This window comes from Antechinus flavipes, chromosome 2 (assembly GCF_016432865.1).
Source record: "Antechinus flavipes isolate AdamAnt ecotype Samford, QLD, Australia chromosome 2, AdamAnt_v2, whole genome shotgun sequence".
NCBI lineage: Eukaryota > Metazoa > Chordata > Mammalia > Dasyuromorphia > Dasyuridae > Antechinus > Antechinus flavipes.
In genome coordinates, this window is record NC_067399.1 from 533807797 (window position 1) to 533831570 (window position 23774).

A 23774-nucleotide genomic window follows, 5' to 3' on the forward strand; every position below is an offset into this window, starting at 1 on the left:
TTTATCCTTATCAAACATTCTGATTGGGGGGGGGGTGGTTTTGCAGGATTGAGCAGAATAATTATAAACTGAGGCAGAACAATTAGGGAAACTGAGTCAGGATAATTAGGGAAACTGAGTCAGGACAATAAAAGAGAACTGTGGCATAACAATATAGTTTTCCTTCTCAATGAATGAGGAGGAGGAAAATTTGGAACTCAAAATTTTTGAAAAAATGTTTTTAAAAGTTATATCTACAATTCAAGGACTATTTTACCCTGTCTCCCTGGCCTTTGCTTTCGCAGATCTCAAATAGACTTATTCATTCATTATTTTGCCTTCTTTAATTCATTATTAATCTATCATTCAATGACCTCATTACTCTTTCTTCACCTAAGTTCACAGTTTTGGTTCTATCACTATTGCTTATTTGCTTTCCTCACACTTTCATTGGCTAACAACTTCTCTTAATCAGGTATGCTGATTAGCCTAAGCCTATGACTCTAAAACCAGTTATGCAAGTTCCCATCAAGTATATCCAGTGGTTGTAATGCCATCTTGTGGCCTACTTAGATCTTAAATTTGACACACAGGCAAAAGGAAACAGTTCTGTCTTGCCAATGTTCTTAAGCTTTTCAAATTTGAGTAAATAGCACAAGTATATATTTTTTAAGAACCTTAGGTTTTTATTAGACAGACTGCATGCATAAACAAAAATTCACATTTATACGATTTCTTAAAGAAACTATCCATAGTACACAGAGTCAGAAAATGATTTGAAATCTCATCTCTTACCTTTACAAGCTTTATGACTTCAGACAAATTGCTCTATATACCTTAGGTCCTGGAGCTTGCCTACATACTGTTCTCTAAATTCATTTTATATTTGGTTTGCAAAGCACTTTCTTCACAAGCCTGTGAAATAACCAGTATAAATATTACTGTCTTCAAATAATAAATGAAGAAACATCTGAATTGAATGACTTACCCATACACACAGGGGTATTTGAATCCCGCTTACCCAACTCCAAGTACAGCATTCTTTGGCACACTGTGTCCAACTGCCTCATATACATTGGAAAGACCATTCCTGATTAGATGGTAATGTTGGGAAGGATGTCAGTAGTTTTCATCAGAGTGGACAACATCCAATATAACCTTGATTAGATTTTACTGAGAGCACAGGGTGCATTGCAATATTTATTTGCCTTTAAACATGTCAGAATTTCACTTCATAGGAGAAAATGTGAACATTGAAATTAAATATCACTTACTCATAGTCCACATGTGTAGGGCAGAGGTGGGAAACTTTAGGCCGCAGGCTCTTTGCTAGATTTCACCTGACTTTTGGCAAGTGAAGTAAACACTTGATTGGCTTTAACAGGGTGACACTTACCAATGGAATTTCATAAATTATCCAGGTGCAATTGCAAAATACTTAGAAGCTCTTGACTTTAACAAGAGCTTTCCAATTACCCCATTGCTTTTCAGAACTATCCTGAGATCTTATGTTTCTAATCAAACTTGGGAGAGAAAGGATGTTTATTTTTTTTACTTTGCTTTATCTGTTTAGCAAAAATTCCAAGGCAGTTTTTACTTTGGATTTTTAATATCTTTTTGCATTGACACTGTGACTGATTCATTTGTTTATTAGATTAACAATTTGTATGGATGATAGATTTAGGGTTGGAAAGAATTTTAAAGGCAACCTAATCCAGTTACTTATTTTACAGATGAAGAAACTGAAGATCAAAAAAGATCAAAAACTGACTTTCCATTATATAGCTAATAAATGGCACAAATAAAGATTTGAGCCCAGGTCCAAATTCAAATTAGAAATTCAAGTTAATTCTAAATTCAGAGAACTTTTCATTGAAAATCTGGCCCCTGACACTTTTTAGTCATGTGATGTTGGGCAAGTTACTTAACCTCTCTCAGCCTCAGTTTCCTCAAATATAAAATGAAGATTTATAATGATTCCTCCCTCCCAGACTTATAGTAAAGATACAGTGATAATATCTGTACATGGGGTTCCTGTCTTCTTTTCCTTCCTCTTTCTCTTTCCCTTCCCTAAAAGAGGCACAATAGAAATGTCAGCTGAGTTTTTCTTTTGGTAAAATTCAGAATAATAGTAGCTCACTTTTATAATTCACAAAGTGCTTTCCTCATTATGATCCTGTGGGAAGGTAATAATAATAATAATAATAATGCTAACATTTCTTTAAGTACCTTAAGATTTGTAAAATTCTTTACATGCATTGTCTCATTTCAGAGAAGAAAACTTAGAATAAGGTTAGGGCTGCTATTAGGCTCTGCAGAACTCTGAGAAATATTTTGGAGTAGTGCCCCATCTATAAAAACAATTTGAATTACAAATGTATTATAAAATTCATGACTCTGTGTGAGATATACTAATTTATCAATGAAGATTTAGAATAATGGGCAGAAAAGAGGTACTTATGTTTTTGTTTATTGTCCAATCAGAGAACATAAACATTTTTAATAATGTTCAGATAATGGTCATGTCTTCCTGTGAATTATCTTTTCGTGTTCTTTATTGCCCAAAGGAGCAATAGTGACTAATTTCATATTTTTTACCACAAAAAAGTAATACCACTTCAATTTGTAATAGTCATTTTTATGAGAAGTATTGTGACTCAAAATGACTAGTATGGAAATATTTTACATGATTGCACGTGTATAACACATATTAGATTGTTACCATTTCTGTGAGGGAGGAGAGAAAGGAGAGAAGTAAAAAATAAAATTTGCAACTCAAAACTTTAAAAAAAATTTAATTGTTTTTATATATAACTAGGGAAAAAATAAATATTATTCAAGAAAAAATATTGTAATTTAAAACAATGAACTGTGTAGAGCCAAAATGATTCTAAATTTGGATTAGCATTGTAATCCACGAGACCATTTGTGTTACAATTGCATGCAATATGGTTAAAGAGTGAATCCCACTGCTATTTGCAATACCATTCTTCAGCTATTCCAGAAAAACACCTTATACCATTAGAGTTTTCTTTACTCCTCACTGCTTACAATCCCTTAACATACCACAAATATCTATAGCCTCATTTTCAGAAGGAGCTTTCAACACCATTTGATAGCTAATATCTAGGAGGTGGAACATGTCAAACAGCCCTCTTTTACTCTCCAATAATATATACTTCAGGAAATACTGAAAATATTACCTTTTTTTTTTTTTTTTGCAACACCAGGTATCAAAGAATTAAATACAGTGAATCAAAACTTTATCATTGTTCAGTAGTATATTTTAACTTGTTCTGCATGCAAAAAGTCTCTTCATATAAAGCTTTGTTGATGATATTCATTTTTATAAAAAAAAGATTTTGTTGTGTTATGGTAAAATTTAAATTATTATTTTCTAACATTTCTATCAACAATACAAATAAACCAGAGAATTAAATATTTATTCTATGTTTACATAGTATCTTGTTTTTTGAAACCTCTTATATAATAACTAACAATCTTGAAATTAAAATAGTAATTTTGTATTAAATACACAGATTACATCAAAATTATATATATATATATATTTTTTTTTAATTATCCAATTCAATAAGCATTTATTATGCACCTGCAGGCCACATCCCTTATTAAGTGCTGGAGATGGAAAGAATGTGACATCAAAATTATATTTTAAGAAAATGAAATAGATGGAACTTAAATTTCAAATGTTGATGCAAAATTACAACAATATTTTCATATTGAAAACTAAACTACACCGTTTTTGCACTATTTTTATGACTAAATATTTTCAAACACAAATAATACAAATTTAGGATATTACATTCTCTACAGATTTCAATGTAATAAATAATAGAAGGCACCATCCCACCGTCTGATGAGTTAGTACACATGGACATTTTAATAGGAATTTTCCTTTCTCATCTCCATCCATGGCTTCCTTTAGATTCCAGCTAAAATCTCATTTTTTACAGGAGCTTTCTTCAGTTTTGTTTTGTTTTGTTTTATTTGTATTGCCTTCACTCTGAGATTATCTCTTCGTGTGGGTCTGGGTGAGTGGGTGGTGTGAGACAAAGAGACAGACAGACAGAGGAAAAAGAGAGAAAGAGAGACAGATAGAAAAACAGACACATAGAGAGATAAGAAAGAGAGAGAGAGAGAGAAAGAGAGAAAGAGAGAGAGAGAGAGAGAGAGAGACAGACAGACAGACAGACACAGAGAGAGACACAGAGAGACAGACAGAGAGAGACAGAGAGACAGAGACAGAGACAGAGAAAGAGACAGAGAGAGAGAGAAAGAGAGACAGAGACAGAGACAGAGAGAGACAGAAAAAGAGAGATAGAGAGATAGAGACAGAGACAGAGAGAGACAGAGAAAGAGAGAGAGACAGAGAGAGACAGAGAGATAGACAGAGACAGAGACAGAGAAAGAGACAGAGAGAGACAGAGAAAGAGACAGAGACAGAGAGACAGAGAGACAGAGACAGAGAGACAGAGACAGACAGTCAGAAAGACGGACAGACAGACAGAGAGATAGAGAAAGACAGAGATTGAGAACATGCATTACCATATAAATATTTTGTTTGTACAAAGCTGTTCGCATTATGACTCCTTTAGGTTCTGAGCTCCTTAAGAGGAAGGAGATTTTTTTCCTTTTTTTTTTTTTTTTTTCGTCTCCAGAGCTTAGCACAATACTGAGCACATGTTCTTTTTGTAGTTGTTCAGTCATTTTAGTCATATTCAACTCTTCATGATCCTCTTTGAAGTTTTCTTGGCAAAGACACTGGAATTATTTACCATTTCCTTCTCCAGTTCATTTTACATATGAGGAAATGGAGGCAAACAGCATTAAGTGACTTGCCTAGGGTGACACAACTAATAAGTATCTGAGACCAGGTTTAAACTCTTCCTGACTTCAGACCTAGCACTCTATCTACTGAACTACTAGCTACTCAAAAAGCACATAAAAGAGGCACTTAATTGACTATTAACTGACTTACCCTAGACACAGGACTTTGAATCACTATGGTCACCAAATAGAGCTCAATTGCTTCTGATCCAGAGTTGAGCTGATCCAGATTCAATGCCCAATTATCCATGGGCTTCCACACTGCTTGGATCTAAACCAATAGCTAGCAGTCTGCATGAGACTCATGCTATATCCTTTAACATCTCTCCCCCTTCCCACCACCTCAAACAAAGGATACCTAGAGAATGAATGCTACCATAAATTTGCACAAGATTCCACAGTTCTTTATAGTTACATACAGGTGCATTAACTCACCACACACATCGACACATTCGAAGCTATAAATTCATTCTACACACTCATAATAACTCTTTCCAGCACTATCAGTTTTGCTCACTGCAGCTCTGTTTTACCAATATAGGGTGGAAGGGAAGATTAATTAAGCCCACTTCTGCCATGAATAGCAACATCAGGGAAAGATTCTGACACTTTTATTATATAGTCCATGGGTAAGTAAGGGCAAACATTTATGTCTTTGTAATAGAGGTTACTTCAGCTCTACCCATATATTTGATCCCTTAGTTGTAAAAGTAAAAAAGCAGGAAGGCATATGGGTATAGAGAATTGTATTTGCTGTCAGACATGGCCTTTTTCTTTCTAAATTTTTGTTACAAGTAAAGGCTTACTATACAGTGAGAGGGAAGGGGCACCTTTATTTAGCAACCAATGTAAAAACAAATGGCATCAAATGAGTGTGATGTTGATGCATATCTTTAATCCTCATTATTTTGAAAGAATAAGATCACACCATCTGTGGAGCAACTACTTGGTGCAATGCAAAGAGCACTGGAATTGGACTCAAGAAGGTCTGAATTCAAATCCAGCCTCAGATATTTACTAGCTGTGTGACCCTGGGCAAGTCATTTGACCTCTATTTGCCTCAATAACTCATCTGTAAATATAAGATATATTGGAGAAAGAAATGGAGAATCCCATGGACTACCCATGGTGTTTTGAAGAGTCACTGAATGATTAAACAACAGCAACAACGTTAGTGGATTACTTGAGCTCAAGATTTCTGTGCTTGTTCAGTAGGGTTAAAGCCAATTAAGTGTAGGCACTACATCTGTTTTTTTAATAGTATTTTCTTTTTTCTTTTTTGTGAGGAAAAATCTTTTATTTTCTCAATAGCATTTTATTTTTCTAAATATATGGTAAAGATAATTTTAACATTCATTTTTAAAAGCTCTTTATTTTCAAACTATATGCACAGTTTTCAACATTCACCATTTCAAACCTTGTGTTCCAAATTTTTTCTCCCCCTTTCCCTCCATTCCCTCCTCTAGACTGCAAGTAATCCAATATATGTTAAACCTGTACAATTCTTCTATACATATTTCCACATTTATTATGCTGCACAAGAAAAATCATATTAAAAAGGGGAAAAAATGCAAAAGAAAACAAAATGCAAGCAAACGACAACAAAAAAGTGAAAATATTATGCTGTGATCCACATTCAGTTCCCACAGTCCTTCTCTGGGTGTAGATGACTCTCTCCATCACAAGTCTATTGGAACTGGCCTGAATCACCTCATTGCTGAAAAGAGCCATGTTCATCAGAATAGATCATCATGTAATCATGTTATTGTTGTGTACAATGTTCTCTTTGTTCTACTCACTTCACTTAGCATCAGTTCATGTAAGTCTTGCCAAGCCTCTCTGAAATCATCCTGCTGATCATTTCCTATAGAAAAATAATATTCCATAACATTCATATACCATAACTTGTTCAGTCATTCTCCAACTGAGGGGCATCCACTCAGTTTCCAGTTCCTTGCCACTACAAAAAAGGGCAAACATTTTTACACATGTAGGTCTTTTCCCTTTGTTATGATCTTTTAGGTATATAGGCCCAATAGAGACACTGCTGGATCAAAGGTTATACACAGTTTGATAGCCCTTTGCACATAGTTCCATATTCTCTCCGGAGTGGATGGATCAGTTCACAATTTCACCAACAATGTATAGTGTTCCAGTTTTCCCACATCTCCTCCAACATTCATCATTATCTTTTCCTGTCTTCTTAGCCAATCTGAGAAGGGTATAGTGGTACCTCAGAGTTGTCTTAATTTGCATTTCTCTCATCTATAGTGATTTAGAGCATTTTTTTTCATATAACTAGAGATGTTTTCAATTTCTTCATCTGAAAATTGTCTGTTTATATTCTTTGACCATTTATCAATTGGAGAATGGTTTGAATTCTTATAAATTTGAGTCCATTCTCTATATATTTTAGAAAAGAGGCCTTTATCAGAATTCTTGAATGTAAACATTTTTTTCCTCAGTTTTCTGATTCCCTTCTGATCTTGTCTGCATTAGTTTTGTTTGTACAAACACTTTTCAACTTAATATAATCAAAATGATCTATTTTGCTCCATAATGTACCCTAGTTCTTTGGCCACAAATTCCTTCCTTCTCCACAGCTCTGAGAAGTAAACTATCTTTTGTTCTTCTAATTTGCTTATAATATCACTCTATGTCTAAATGATGAACTCATTTCAACCTTAACTAGATATGGGTCAATGCCTAGTTTCTGCCACATTAATTTTCAATTTTCCCAGCAATTTTTGTCAAATAGTGAGTTCTTATTCTAGAAGCTGGGGTCTTTTGAGTTTATCAAACACTAGATTACTATAGTCATTCAACTATTGTGTCTTGTGTACCTAACTTATTGCACTGTTCAACTAGTCTACTTCTTAGTCAATACTGCATGGTTTTGATGACCACTGTTTTATAATATAATTTTAGATCTGGGTACAGCTAGGCCACCTTCATTTGCATTCTTTTCATGAATTCCCTTGAAATTCTTGGCCTTTTGTTCTTCCAGATGACCTTTGTTATTATTTTTTCTAGCTCTGTAAATTGATATGGCACTGAATAAGTAGATTAATTTATAGAATTGTTTCTTTTTCCAAATACATTCAAAGAAAGTTTTCAACATTCACCTTTGCAACCTGCCTTCCAAATTTTTCTCCCTCTCTTCCCAACCCCGCAAGATAACAAGCAATTTGATATAGGTTAAACATGTGTGATTCTTCTAAACATATTTCCATATTTGTCAAGCTGTGTAAGAAAACTCAGATCAAAAGGGAAAAAACCCAAACAAACAATAAAAAAAAGGTGGAAATGAATGCTTTGATATACATTCAGTCTTCATAGTTTTCTCTCTGGATGTGATTGACATTTTCATTTATTGGAATTGCCTTGAATAACATCATTGTTAAGAAGGGCCAAGTCCTTCACAGATGATCATCCCATAATCTTGTTGTTATTGTGTACAATGTTCTCTTGGTTCTGCTCACTTCACTTAGCAGCAGTTCATGTAAGTCTTTCTAGGCTAAATCTGATACCAATATGGCAACTTGCCATATTGCCATAGAAAAAGGGACTACCATGGTGCTTAAGAAGGAGAATTGGCATAGGTCAGAGACAAAGTATGTTAAAGTTTCTGTAATAATCATCATTGAGATTTAAACCATTAGTGGTTGCTGTATTTCCAGCCTAAGTGAGATAGGTAGAGGCAGGCAGTTTTTAAGGTTTTAAAGAAAAAAAAGGTCAATAAAAAAAGAGGGGAAAAAATAGAGTTGAAGGACACTATAGATAGGTAATGCCAGAGAAACTGAGGCAAGAGAGAGATTAGAGAATTATTAATATTTTATTTTAAAGGGAGAGATTTATTGGGATCAAATGGATCCATGGTTTGGTCCCAGGGCTGAATGAGACTATCATCTCCAGGAATCCAGCAGCGAATGTCAGATTCAAGATTCTTTTATAGGGTAACAAGAATGATGATGGGGATGATCTAATGGAGGTAAGCATCTAGGATGACATAATGGAGGGAACTACTGGAGAAGCTCCTGATATTCTAATGACGTCTAAAATGGTTAAAGACCTTTATTCCATCAAACATTAAGAGGGAATGATTATAGCCTGAAGTCTAAGATATAAGACCTATAAGATATAAAATATAAAACTGTAGCACAATAGATAGAGTGCCAGGCCTGAAATCAGAAACACTTGTCCCCAAGTTCAAATATGATTTCATATACCTATTAGATGTGTGATCCCTGACAAATCATTTAACCCTATTTGCCTCAGTTTCCTCATCTGTAAAACAGTGAAGAAAATGGCAAACCACTCTAGTATTTTTGCCAAGAAAATCCCAAATGGGGTCACAAAGAGTGGGGCACAATTAAAAACAATCAAACAACAACAAATGAGACTTAAATCCAAGTCTCTGACTCCAATTTCATGATTCTTTTCTTTCTACCATACTACTTCTCAACAGAATTTTTTGCTGTATTCTAACATATATATGAACAAGAACAAAACAATTATAACTGGTCATTCCAGAGAGAAAGCCGAAGCTTAAACTTGAAGAAGAAAAAATCCTAAATGAATAAACCTCTTTACCAAAGTTTAACTATGAGAGATTCTAATGATGGGAAGATATTGGATCGACATGAGATACACACAATAGACTTTCTAAGCTCTGTAATCTCTCGAATTTAAATCCTTATCCACCTTTCTTATAGTCTTTTCAAATCTTAAAAACAGCTAATCATGGCAGACCTGTCAGAACCAAGCATGTTGTATGTTATAGCTCACTAGTGTATAGCTCACTTTTATACATAAGCAATCTTTATTTCTAGATTTGGGTTACCTGGTTATACTATTGTTGTTTCAGTCCTGTCCCACTTTCCGTGACCATATTTGGGGTTTTCTTAGCAGAAAAACTGGAGTAGTTTTCCATTGCCTTTTTCCAGTTCATTTCATAGATGAGGAAACTGAGGCAAATAGGATTAAGTGACTTGCCCAGGGCCACACAGCTGGCAAGTGTTTGTGGCCAGATTTGAACTTGGAGAAAATGAGTCTTCCCAATTCGAAGCCAGGGCTCTATCCTCTGAGCCACCTAGCTGCCCACCTGGTTGTACTCAATATCGCAATTAAGAAACTGAAAAAAAAAAAAAAAATCAAGCACTTGTTTACTGAAGCATTTAGAAGACCTGACAAACAAAAATGATCCTCATCCTTTTAGATATTTAAGAGGCCATTTAATGCATCAACGAACAAAAGAATGCTTATTTATTACCTTTCTGTACTGAAGACATAGGGCTCAGATTCTGAGTCTTAGGGAGCATATTAAATTGGGGTGAAGAACTAAGTATCTGACATTTGAGCCACCTAGCTATAGCTCTTTATGCATTGTATCTGAACAAGATGGAATACAGCATTTTCCAGAAACAGTAAATATTTAATATAGACAACAGTGCTCCTGAACTAATTGCAATCTTCCCTTAATACAGAGGATGCTGTTGTCGTTCAGCAATTTTTCAGATGTGGCTACTTCTCATAACCCCTTTTGACATTTTTTGGGCAGATACTGCAGTGGCTTGTCATTTTCTTCTCTATATCATTTTACAGATGAGGAAACTGAGGCAAACAGAATGAAGTGACTTGACCAGGGTCACACAGCTAGTAAGCTGCAGTTAGCCTAACTCCAGGTCCCACCAAGTCACCTAACTGCCCACAGAGCATTCGACAAGCTCTCAAATAGAATTTTCCATTCAGAATCTGAGGACAAGTTCAGAAAAGGTCATTTCTGGAAGCTTAGCCTTAGCCTTTCAGAATAAGAATAATAATAATAGATCATAGTTCTAAAGCTATAAATAAGTTTTAACTAGCTGCCAAAGTAACTCATCTTAAGATTAATGATCTGTAATGAGACCAGTATGTCATTTAAAATGCTATCAGAAAAACTAGCATGTCTCCAAGAAAGCCTTCAATAAAGCATTTAACTGATGTAAATTAAGCTGTGACCTTTTTAGCTGTGTTATAAAAAGAGGTAATCTTGCTTTGTGTTTATTACTCTTCTTTGAGGAGATAAATTACATTCAAGATTTGAAAATTATTTTTCTGCATGCTGCTGTCCCCTGGAGATACTGAGGCTTTATATACTACTTAATCTATCACAAAATAGATATGTACCTCAGAAAGCAGAATTTTCTGGTATTTTTAATATTAGAATACTGATATTTATAAAATTATTTTGAAAGGGATCCCTCCTTAATGTATTCCCTTCTATGTTACAATGTAGATAACTTTCCACAATTCTTACCACTAATTCTAGTTCTGACTTTGTCTGAAATTCAACTAATCTAAAGAAAACTGTAATAACAGTTCTGCCATAATAAAAATGTAGTTATCTGCACAGTATCTGCAAAAAGGAATTTGGATTTTTTTTCAGTGTATATTCAGCACTGTGTAGGGGGAGGATGCCCTAAGAGTCCATACAAGTATCTCATTTGCCAAGTTTATCTCTATAATGAGATTAGGTAGAGCAGACTATCAGGGTTTGATGACAGCATCCATTAAGATTATCCAATTCCCTTTACTCTGACTCATCATGCATTCTTCTATTATTAATTTGATTTTATAAACTGACCCTCTTATTGAGAAGAGAATGTGTATTCCTCCCCCTCCTCCCTCAAGAGTATTCAGCTCTATTTCTCATTGTAAGTTAATTAAGTTAGCATTTTGGTTTATCCATTAATCATGTAAGTCTGGTGATGGTGAATCAGTTCCATAGAACATAGTTATGTCTGGGTGGCCTGATAAAAATCAAATTTCTATTCCTACAAAGAACTTTCTTTTGGGATGATCCCACCAAACTACTGTTACTTAATGAGGACAAATCTGAACAGGTCATTGACCTGTCTAGCACCATTGTTTAGCTATAACAAAAGTATTCTTCAGACTCCTGCATAAGATGCCCTTTGAGAAATCCTGGCCTATCAAAGAGAGAATGTCAGACATATTTGGTTTCACATAGAAACTTGTCTCATTTACAAGGAAGTGGGAGAGGAAAGGAGAGAAGAAAGGGAAAGATTTATAGAAGGGAAAGGAGAAGTATTAGGGGAAAGGTGTAAAAATGGGGAAGGAGCTCTAAAGGAGAGGGCTGTTTGAGAGAGGTGGCCATCAAAAGCAAAATACTGGGGAGGAGAGAAGGGGAAAAGGAAAGAGAAAAGCATAACTTAGGATAAATAAGATGGCAGGAAATACAGAATTAGTTATTTTAACTGTGAATGTGGATTGGGATGAACTCTCCCATAAAACAGAAGTGGATAGCAGACTAGATTAAAAGCCAGCATCCTACAATATGTTGTTTACAAAAAACACATTTAAAGGATAATGATACAAACAGAGTGAAGGTAAAAGGCTGGAGCAGAATCTATTATGCTTCAGGTGAAGTAAAAAAAGCAGGAGTAGAGATTCTGATCTTAGATCAAGTAAAAGCAAAGACAGATTTAATTAAAAGAGATAAGGAAGGAAAGTATATTTTACTAAAGGGTATCATAAATAATGAAGCAATATCAATACTAAACATATATGTTTGGATGCTATACCAAGTGGTAGAGCATCCAAATTCTTAGAGAAGTTAAGAGTGAAGCAAGAAGCAATAGGCAACAAAACTATACTAGTGGAGGATCTCAACCGTGCTCTCTCAGAACTAGATAAATTGAACCACAAAATAAATAAGAAAGAAGTTAAGGAGGTAAATAAAATGTTAGAAAAGTTAGGCATGATAGATCTTTGGAGAAAATTGAATGGAAACAGAAAGGATTTTCCTTTTTTTTTTGTGGAACCTATACAAAAATTGACCATGTATTAGGTCATAAAAACCTCAAAATCAAATGCAGAAAGGCAGAAATAGTACATGCATTTTTTCAGGTCATGATGCAATAAATAAAAATCACATGCAATTTAAGGCCAGGAGAAAATAGACCAATAACTAATTGGAAATTAAATAATGTAATCCTAAAGAATGAATGACACATCCTAAAGAAATCAAAGACACAATCAACAACTTCATCCAAGGGAATGACAATGAGACAACATACCAAAATTTGTGAGATGCAATTAAAGCAGCTATAAGAGGAAATTTTATATCTCTAGATGTTTACTTGCATAAAATAGAGAAAGAGATCAATGACTTGAACTTAAACTAAAAAAGCTAGAAAAAGAACAAATTAAAAACCCTCAATTAAATACCAAATTTGAAATTCTGAAAATAAGAGGAGAATCTAATAAAATTGAAAATAAGAAAACTATTGAATTAATAAATAAAACTAAAAAATTCTGACTTAAAATACACTTGCAAGGTCTTATATTCTGAAGAATTCCTTCTATCCTTAGTCTAAATCAGAGGATCAAGGCAAAAATTCAGTCAAAGAGGACAACACATTCTAATTTCTCCTTTCTGGTTCAAACAGAAAAGATTTGTTTTGTTCCTAGAGCTGCTTTTTAAAATACACACACACACAAAACAAAAACAAAAAACTAATTCTCTTGAAGACCAGTCACACAGGCATGTGCAAGAAAATAAAGTAGGACTTAGAAACTGGGTCAAGAATATAGCTACACAATGAGATGAACCAAATCAGTTCCAATGGAGCAGTAATGTACTGAACCAGCTACACCCAGCAAAAGAACTCTGGGAGATGACTAAGAACCATTACATTGAATTCCCAATCCCTATATTTTTGCCTGCTTGCATTTTGGATTTCCTTCACAAGCTAATTGTATAATATTTCAGAGTCCGATTCTTTTTGTACAGCAAAATAACTGTTTATACATATATACTTATTGTGTATCTAATTTATACTTTTGTGGGGAATAGATAAGGTGAAGAACTTACAGGAATGTATGAATTCTTTTTCTGTATTTTATTATTTCTGTGTCTCCCCTATGACCTGTATAATATGTGCAGGCTCATATCTATTTGAGCCTTGGCCAGCTAGAAACATATTTACTTAACCTGAGCTGATGACATTTATTGGTATTTGACATTTATTGATATTTAGTCTATTAGCTGGACCACTGTCTGCTTGATTAAGCCCGAAGTCCTGACTTTCTGTTTTCTAGAAATCAGGAGATTTCAGGGAAACAGAAACCTTCCATTCCAATCTACCCAAATAGCAATCCCAAAAATCCCCCCCCAAAATACCCAAAAATCAATTAGATGCCTCCTCCTCCCCTTCTCAATGCTTTCTTACTTGTGATGTAATTTCTTGTATAAAAGCTATGTATCTTTACTACTTCTTTAGCCCTCCTACCGCAAGCTTTCTTTTTCTTATCTCGCAATGGAATGGCTCATCCTCTGGAGGTTTTCAATAAACAACTTTTCTGCCTTCTACTGAGTGATCTCTGAGTAGTCATTTGGGGTAAGGGTCTTCTACATCCCTCACACTTTAATATATTTAACATCTACTAGTCGTCCTGCCATCTAGGGGAGGAGGGGGAAGGAGGGGAAAAATTGGAACAAAAGATTTAGCAATTGTCAATGCTGTAAAATTACCCATACATATAACTTGTAAATAAAAAGCTATTAAATTTTTTAAAAAGAAGAAGAATATAGCTACAGATGACCTTGTAATGAAGGATTCCCATTGTCCAACCTTTTGGTGTACATGCTGTGACTAAAATCTCAAGCTATTTATAGGAATCCAATGCATAAGCTTTCTCCAAGGACACAAAAGGATCCAGATACACAGGAAAAGTCAATGAGGTAAACTTTCCAAAACCATATTGCTCTACCACCAAGAGGTCTGGCCCAATTGTGCTTTGTCCTTTCAACAGTTTTCATGCTTGTAATATGCTCCTTCCTCCACTCTGATTGACCTACCTGGTTTCCCTTTAACCCTAATAAAATCCCATCTTCTACAGGAAAACTTTCCCAATTCTTCTTAATTCTAGTGTTTTTCTCTCTATTATTTTCCCCTCTCTTCTCCTGTAAATAGTTTGCTTTGTATTTATTTGTTTGCATATTTTTCTCCCCTAATGAACTATAAGTTCCTTGAGGTCAGGGACCATCCTTTGACAGTTTTTGAATTCCAAGCACTTTGCACTGTGCCCAGCATAGTAGGTGCTGAATAAATGTTGATTGATTGATTGATTGATAGCATGAGGAACAAATAAGGAAGAGCAGGCTCATTAGGTCTATTGACAGGGAAGAATGCCTTACTCTAATGGTTCCAACTTCTTTGTGATAACTTAAATCCTATGGCCCAAACTGTATAAAAGAACCTTGTCCATCTTGCTGGCAGATTGTATTTCCATGTTATTAAGAGAATGACCTCATTTTGCCCTCTAAAGTTAACACTCATTCATTTGGGGGTAGAGCAATCAACTGTTTGAGCTCCTAAAGACATTTCCCTCCTGAGGGCTGGAGGGAGGCCACCTGGCTCTCTTTACAAAATTTCATAAAATACTATTACTTAGACTGAGTTTCCTGCTGAGAATCTCAATTCAGCTTTGTAGTCCTCTAGTAGCTATTCTTGGCTTAATCTGGCTCTCCACCTCCTGGTGATCCAGTTACATAACTATCTACTGTAATGACTGCCAGAAGCTTTGTTCAGAGAAACTGTTTACTTATTAGTACAAGTTATTTCCTCTGAATATGTATCGTCTCTGGTGTAAGAATTGAGAACCCTGGGAAGATGGAGGCTAGCAGTCAATTGTGCAGAGAGAATTCAGTGTCCTTTTACCTGTTTGGATTGGTTAGTTCTCCTCTTCTCTTCCCCCTCACTCCCCTGCCTGTAAACAAGCACTAACACATTGAGATGCAGCATGTCAGTGCCATATCTGGCCCCAAGTGTGTGGGTGATTGTTGAATAAGTAGACTGAATTAAAAGAACACATGGAAATGAATATATGTTGGGAAGGATTAAAATGATGAAGTTGAGGGAGGGAGGACCTCCTATCTCCAGCCCCTTCTATGTTCATACTGAGTGATTTAGAGTTGTAGAATGCATGGGGAGGATAAGTCTTAGTGCCAGACAAATGTATAGGATCCTCCTGCTTGTGTAACTAGGAATCTTCAACATTTACTTCAATTCTAATATTTGGGGGCTATGATGTTAAACCTTGATACATATTTGATTATCTGTGTAGCACAGTCAAGATATCTCAGAAGTTCCTGCAGAAAAAAACAAAGCATATGGAGAGAAGCAAAAAAGATCTGAGCTTTAGTGTAATTATGAAATGTTTATGAAGCATGTGAATGGGCTCATATCCTTCGGCAATTATCTAGGTTGAATTACCATGACACTTTCTTTACTTATATTTATGCTTAAGTGTGTGTGGAAAAGCCAGAAAAGTCCTAAAACATCATAATATGAAATATGAATATGAAAACATTCATAATATGAGATTGGAAATGAGAAATGAGATTGGATTAGGGAACATACCCTCCTAGCCAGGTGATATGACTGGGGAGTCATAAAATGGCATTAGAAGGTTTTACACTCCCTACTATGATAACTTTTTGAGGTGACAATTATGATAAGTAAATAGTTAATATTACTATGTTTATATAGTGCCTTTTTTCACAATACAAATTTAGGCTTGATATAAAGAAAAAGTCCTCCACTAGCATTGCAGTAGCTATTCATAAGAGTGTAAGTGCTGTTTAGGGGCACAGTGTCATTGAAAGTTTTCAAGTAAAGATGAGATGATCTGCTGTTTATTATGTATTGTAAAAGGAATATCTATTCAAGTGTGAGTTGGACTATGCTCTCTGAGGTTGCTTCCAAAACTGAGATTTTATACAAGTATTAGTTATTCCCATTTTAAAGATTAGAAAACTGAGAGGTGATACATACATCTCTGAGGATGCACTCTTGTACTTTTAATAACAAAAAGAATAAATCATATTGATATAACTCTTAATGGTTACTGATGTAGTAGAATGATATAGTATTTCACTTAAGCTATCTTGTCTTAAGTTATCTTGCACAATCAGGTTGCTGAGGCCAAGAGGATGCTGGCTGACAAATAATAAGATGGCTAAAGCTAAAACAGGCATAGTGTAAAACTGGATGACCACTATTCCACTTATTGATGTAGTAGACTTAAAAATACTCTCCCCTAAAAGCTCTCTTTTTTCCTACTGAGCACCTGTGCACAAAGTAGTAGAACTTCATGTCCCTTTAAGAACCTGACCATTCCCCAGCTCCTTCCCAAAGCAGGCTAACAATCATAGATGTGGTACCATAAATGTTATGGGTCAGAACTCTGAAAACAAGGATTCTTACAAGGTGTTAAGTCAGTGGAATTGATGAGACAATGGTTATCTAGTTTAGCATGGTTCAGTATGATTGATTTAATCCTACAACAAATAATGGTTTCCTAGTGATATACTCAGTGTAGAGCATATAAGCCGGGACTCAGAGCTAGAGACAGACTCAGAAGAGTTGGGAGAGACACTCAGAAGGGCCAGACACAGACTCGGAAGGGACCCAGAGACAGATTCATTCATCCCTTCTCACACCACCTTGGTGGCAGGCTCTCCTCCTTTGCTTCTCCACTGAAACCAAGACTCCGGAAGACCTCTAAGAAAGCTAGCCGGGCCCCAGGCAAGGAAACTAGATTGTGAAGGAGATAATAAAGGGTTTAGACTTTAACACCTGGCTACTCTTGTGGTGATTTTTGTGCTGAAACGAAGGCTGGTCCCAAGACCTCCAGAAAACCAACCAAGAACACTACACATAAGAACAACTGCTTTTTAATTCATATGGGAGCTACTTATTCTGTCCTTCTCCAACACTCTGGTCCTATTCATCCCTCCATTCACCAGGTTATGGGGATGGAAGGCAAACTTAATAGGTGCCCCCCCATTACTTTGCCATTTTAAGGATCTGTAGTTTAATCAATCCTTTCTTGTCTCTTTCTCTAGCCCAGTTCCCTTGCTGGGATGGGACCTGATGGTGAAACTGGGAACTCAATTCTCTCCGCTGAAATCCCCTACGTCCTTCCTCCTGCCCCTCTTCACTAAACCCTTTCATATCCCTGATGAAGTTTGGGAAATAGGCCACCCTTCAGTTTGGGACCAAAGGATCCCAGGGTGAGCAATGTATGTCACCCCTGCCCATCCACCTTTGGGACTCTTAATGTCTTTCCCCACCACCAGCAATATCTTATTAAGCTTGAGATCTGTTTGGGTCTGTAGCTTTTGATTGAAAAACTCCTTATGCATGGTTTCCTTATGCCACGCCAGTCCCCTTGCAATATTTCTATTCTTCCTACAAAAGGAGACAAATAGGGAATATCACATGGTCCAAGAACTTAGAGATATAAATGAGGCTGTTATTCTGTCTACCCCCAGAGTCTCTCTGGACCTAAAGGATGCCTTGTTCTGTATTCTCCTTCATAAGGATACCCAGTTTATTTTTGCTTTTGAGTAGGCAACCCCAGGGGACACTAACCCTCACCAACTAACATGGACAGTCCTACCCCAGGGATTCCAAGACAGACCCACTTATTCAGTAGGGCATTAGGAAAAGATTTAAGAGACCTGGAACTATCCAAGAGCAGTCTGATCCAGTATATAGATCACATCCTCATCTGTAGCCAACCTGGAAGGCTTCTATGGCTGCTGCTACACAAGCATCTGGGCTCCCAGGGCTTTAGAGTTTCTCTATCAAAGGCCCACATTACCTGTCAATCTGATAAGTATTTGAGCTATGAATTAATCCCCATCTCTCACTCATTTATATTAGAGAGAAAATAAGCCACTTTGTTACTTCCTGAGCCAGTCACAAAAAAACAGCTGCAAACTTTTTAGGTATGGCTGGATTTTGTCAGATTCTAGGTGTGGCTGGATCTTGTTGGATCCTGGGTCTCCAGTTTTGGAATACTCACAAAGCCACTCTATCCCTCCCCCCAAGATCCTGACACTCTTCCTTTAGAACAGTGGCTCAATCAGGCTGAAAACCAAACTAACCATTGCCCTAGCACTGACCCTACCCAATTTAGAGAGGCCTTTCACTCTACATATTGACGAGAAGTGAAGTCAAGCCTTTGTTCTGTCTCTTGGACCTGTCCCAAGACTGGTCACATATTATTCTAAGCAGCTCAACCAGACAGCTTCTGTATTGGCCTCTGCCTTCAAGTAGTGGCTGCTTCAGCCCTGCTGGTTCAGGAAGCATCCAAACTCCCTTTTGGTCAGTCCTTGGAAGGTCTGTCTCCCCACACGGTCCAGAGCATCCTAGAGACCAAGAGCCCTTGGCAGCTAGCTGTGGTAGCTCACCAAATCCCAGGCTCTACTTTTGGATATCCCCAACCTTTCCCTGCAGGTATGGCACATCCTCTGCCCCAAGACTCTTTTGCCAGACCATGCCTGCTCAGATAGGTTAGTCTATGACTGTGAGAAATCCCCAGATGTGATCTATTCTAGGTCACCCCAGAGTAGGGACTTCCTGCTCTCTAACCCTGAGGAATGGTACACTGATAGATCCAATTTCATTGCAGGGATGGGGGATAGAGGAAGAGAAGAGGATAAGACAGACAGAATATGCAGTAGTTAGCTTCCACCAGATCACAGAAGCTAAATACCTCCCTCCTGGTGCCTCCATGTAGAAAGCCAAATTAGTTCTACTTACCAGAGCTCTAGAACTTGGGAAAGACAGGAGAGTAAATATTTTCACTGACTTAAAATATGCCTTCCACGATCTATATGCCCATGAAATTATCTGAAAAGAAAGGGAATTCTTAACAGAGAAGAATTCCCCCATTAAACATGCACCAGAAACCTTGCAACTCCTCTAGGCCTGGGAGCCATTAAAAGTATCTGTTATTTTCTGTAAAGGATACCAGAGAGAATTGGATCAAACCATGGGAATTCAACTTGTCAATGTGGTTGCAAAGGAGGCTGCTCGCAAGATTATTACACTAGCTCTCTTGCTTCCCTAGCTCTACAACTCCTATATTCCATACATTAGAACAGACCATAGCTAGAGAAAGGAGATAGACACTTTTTCTCTCGGGGTGGTTTCAGACACCCTTGTGCCAATTTCTCATCCCAGAGGAGAGCCAATGGAAACTCTTCCATGGCCTACATATAATTACTCACCTGGGAAAGAATGCACTCCATTTCCTAGTAAAACCTATCTTCACAGGTCATAATTTCGGAGAAACCATCTGGCAAGTTTGCAGGGCTTGTCTCATCTGTGCCCAGGCTAATCCTGAAGGTGCAGTAAAACCCTTGACTATTCTAAAACTGGTGCAAATAAGAGGTAAGTACCCTGGGGAAGACTGGCAAATTGACTTTACGCATATGCCTCCCGGCATGGGGTTCAAATTAATTTTGATCTTTGTTGATACTTTTACCAGTTGAGTGGAAGCCTTTTCCTGAAGAACTGATAAAACACAAAAGATATCAAAATTTCTCCTCAAAAGAGATTACACCTTGGTTTGGCCTGCCCGATTCCCTATAAAGTAATAATAGCCCACTTTTCACCTTATAAATAACCCAGGTATTGGGTTCAGTTAAACAATACTTCATTTCAACAGAGGATTATGGAGTATCTAAAATCATGGAAAACCCACTGCATTGATCCTCTGATCAGGAACAACTTTAACCTAAATACCCCTTGTTTTCTTCCTGGAGAAGATCTCTTGCCCACATATTTAAGTACTCACACCACAGACACAGTGACCATCAATATGTTCCACGGTAGCCTTGTTAAGATCCCAAATGTTGGGACCTTGACTTGTACCACAAAGACCATCAAAGAAAGTGAGTGTAATTCCACTCTCAAGTGCCATCAAGTGCCTCAGCTATCTGTACTAACTGACTGAGGGGTTAAGCTCCATCTGTATTTATGACCATGGGCATAGAAATAATTGTAGGATACCCATTTCAAAATTGGGTGAACTCAGCTACAATGATTCTTCCCCACCCTCTAAAAGGCTTCTCCTCAATGATATCCTGAAAACTGGCATAATTACATACAATTACATATAATTACATACATGAGGAAAAGTGACTAGGAAGCAACTACAAAACTTGACCTCAGGAACCATCTGTGCCCCAGAGGAAACACTTTTCTCTGCAAAATGAATGTCCTCTTTTACTTTTAATTCTTCTAGTGGCCCCTCAAGAGAAATGCTTCCAACTGGAAGCCTCCTCCACGCATCCTCCTCTCTACCCCATGTCAAACTCCCTTTTAAACCTTCTTGGCCTCCTGAGCACCCCTTTACTGTTTACAACACTACCACCCCTACCTCCCTTACCACCTCTACCTCTTTGAGGAGACAAAAGCTAGGATTTGGGGGGAATGTTCTCTTGTATTTAAAGACATTGATGCTTATCTGCTGGGTTGGATACTTAGGAGCATGAACATACACTTTCTGACTGACTTCAGCTGCCCACTGTCTCAGAGCGAGCTTGACAAATGCCCAGTCCCATTGGCCAATGGTCTTGGACAATCAGTTGGCCTTCAATTATCTTCTTGACTCTAGTGGGGATATCTGTGCCCTTGCCAATATCTCCTGCCACATGTGCATCAACAGCTCTGGGAATGTCAAGCTTTGCACTGAGTAAATCCTAGAAAAGGCCGGGTGGCTGGGAGATATTTGCAGGACCCTCATTCTTTCCACCTCGTTCTCTGGATGGGGTTCTTGGCTTCTCTATTATCCCCTACACCCCATTTTAATCATTTCTCTTTTTTTTTGGTCCTTGCTTATTTAACTTTCTCATGAGCTTCAATTCCTCTAGGCTACAGGTTACATACTTCCAATTACTTGCTGAAACTGGATACCACCCTCTCTTATCCCAAGACTCGGCACATGTCAGTGCCACCATCGATACCTTTAAGCTGCACATCTATACTACTAAGACCCTACCAAGCAAGGAGAGTTCTATGGCCACCAGCAGCAGGAAGGAGCTCCACAAAATGATTTGTTCCTTTGCCCCAGATGATTCGGGGTGCTGTTTGAGGGGGGAATGATGTAGTAGAATGATATAATGCTTCCCTTAAGCTATCCTGCCTTAGATCATCTTGCATGACCAGGATGCTGGGTCCAAGAGGATGCTGGATGACAGACAATATCCTGCTGGCTGGCAATAAGAGGATGTCTAAAGCTAATGTCGGCAGAGTATAACATTGGATGGCCCCTATTTGACCTATTGACATAGGAGACCTAAAAACACCCCCCCTCTAAGGAAAGCCCCCTCCACACCTTCATTGGGTTTCACTCAGTGAACCAAGGGGACAGTGCCTGTGCATGAAGTGCTAGAATTGCATGTCCTTCTAAGAACCTGACCACTCCCCAACTCCCCAAATCCACAGTAGGAGCACCTGATTTCTCCCTAGGAAAAACCTGTTTGCTTCTTATTCCCTAGTTTCCCCTAAAGATCTTATCTTGCTTGGTAGCATTATAATAAACCTTGCTCCTTGAATTGGAGATGATCTGAATCTTCAAATTCTTTCCAAACATCTCATGGCATTAGTCTGAAAGTGCAATAATTACAATATACTTTATGAAAGTGATATTTAATCCTCACAGAAATACTGAGAGGTAGGTAATACAACATGAAAGAAATATGGTGTAGCAGAAGGAGAATTAGATTTATTCATGGATAAGTTTTTGAATTCTAGCTGTTGATTACTACACTTAGATGAGTTGGATTTATTTTACTTCTCAAGATCCTGGTTTACTTATCTGAAAATTAGAATTGGGATAGTTGATATCTTATGTTCTTTCAAATTCACGATGCTATGATAAGTCTTATTCTCATTTTTATAGATGTAGAACTGAGAATCAGAGTTTAAACAACTGGACTCATAGAGAGTTGTGATGCCCGCATATTTAAAATCAGCCGGAGTCAGGAATTCAGGTTAAGGGAAAAATCTTCTACCTTTATTCTCAGTAGAGGTGAGGGGTGGCAAGAAGGATTGCGATAGCAATATGGGCAGCTGCGACAGGAAGCCAGCTAGCAGAGGGGGATCGGAGATGAAGGGCCGTCGTGATACTAATGTGAGCAGCTGTGACAAGATGCCAGCTAGCAGTCTCTCTTTCCGCTTCCCTTTCTACTCCCCTGCCTCCACCCACCAAAAATGTCATTTTCTATACAACACATCAGGACTTGCACAAAGAGTGGGCAGAGGCCATTCTTTCTCCAAGCATATATATTGATAGAGTATGGTCCAATTACTATTTAGCCTCCCGTGCTTGGGACCTCAGTGCTTCAATTCAAGCCTCAGCCCATTACATCTCCCACTTTCTTTTGTTTTAGAACACAGAGTTATGCCATCCCTGACTCCTCAGGGAGGTCAGAGCCCCCAAGGGGAGGTGATCACACCCTCCCTGACTTCTCAGGAAAGGAGGTGAAAGCACAGAAAAGGAGGTGATCACGACCCCCCCTGACTTCTCAGGAAGGGAGGTGAAAGCACCGAAAAGGAGATAATCATGCCTTCCCTGACCTCTCAGGAAGGGAGATGAAAAGCACCAAAGGGAAGTGGGGGTTGCTAGCGGGTCTCTGGGCTGAAGGGTCTTATTATGCACAAACCCATCAGCATGGGAGGTATTACACAAGCATGTAGCAGTAACGCAGAGGCTATTAGTGATGACCCTCCTCACAGTCGGTGCAGGCTTGATGTGATGTAACAAACATGACTCATACACACAAGTAACAGTATAACAAACAATATAAATCAACATGGTGTTGTAAAAGATTGCCAGAAGTCCTAGAAGGAGGGTATGTAAACAGCAGTCACACATACGCCTTCTTCAGCAGCCAAGAGATAGTCCAAAACCAATCTATTGTCCATTGCTTCACATATCAGGGAATCCAATGATCCCCCCAAGTTTTTGAAGTCCTGCAAAAGTCTTTTTATGTGTTAGGGTATCCAATGATTCCAGCAGATTGTGAAGTCCTATAACAGTCTTATCATTTCTCAGAAAATCCAATGATTCCTGAGGGC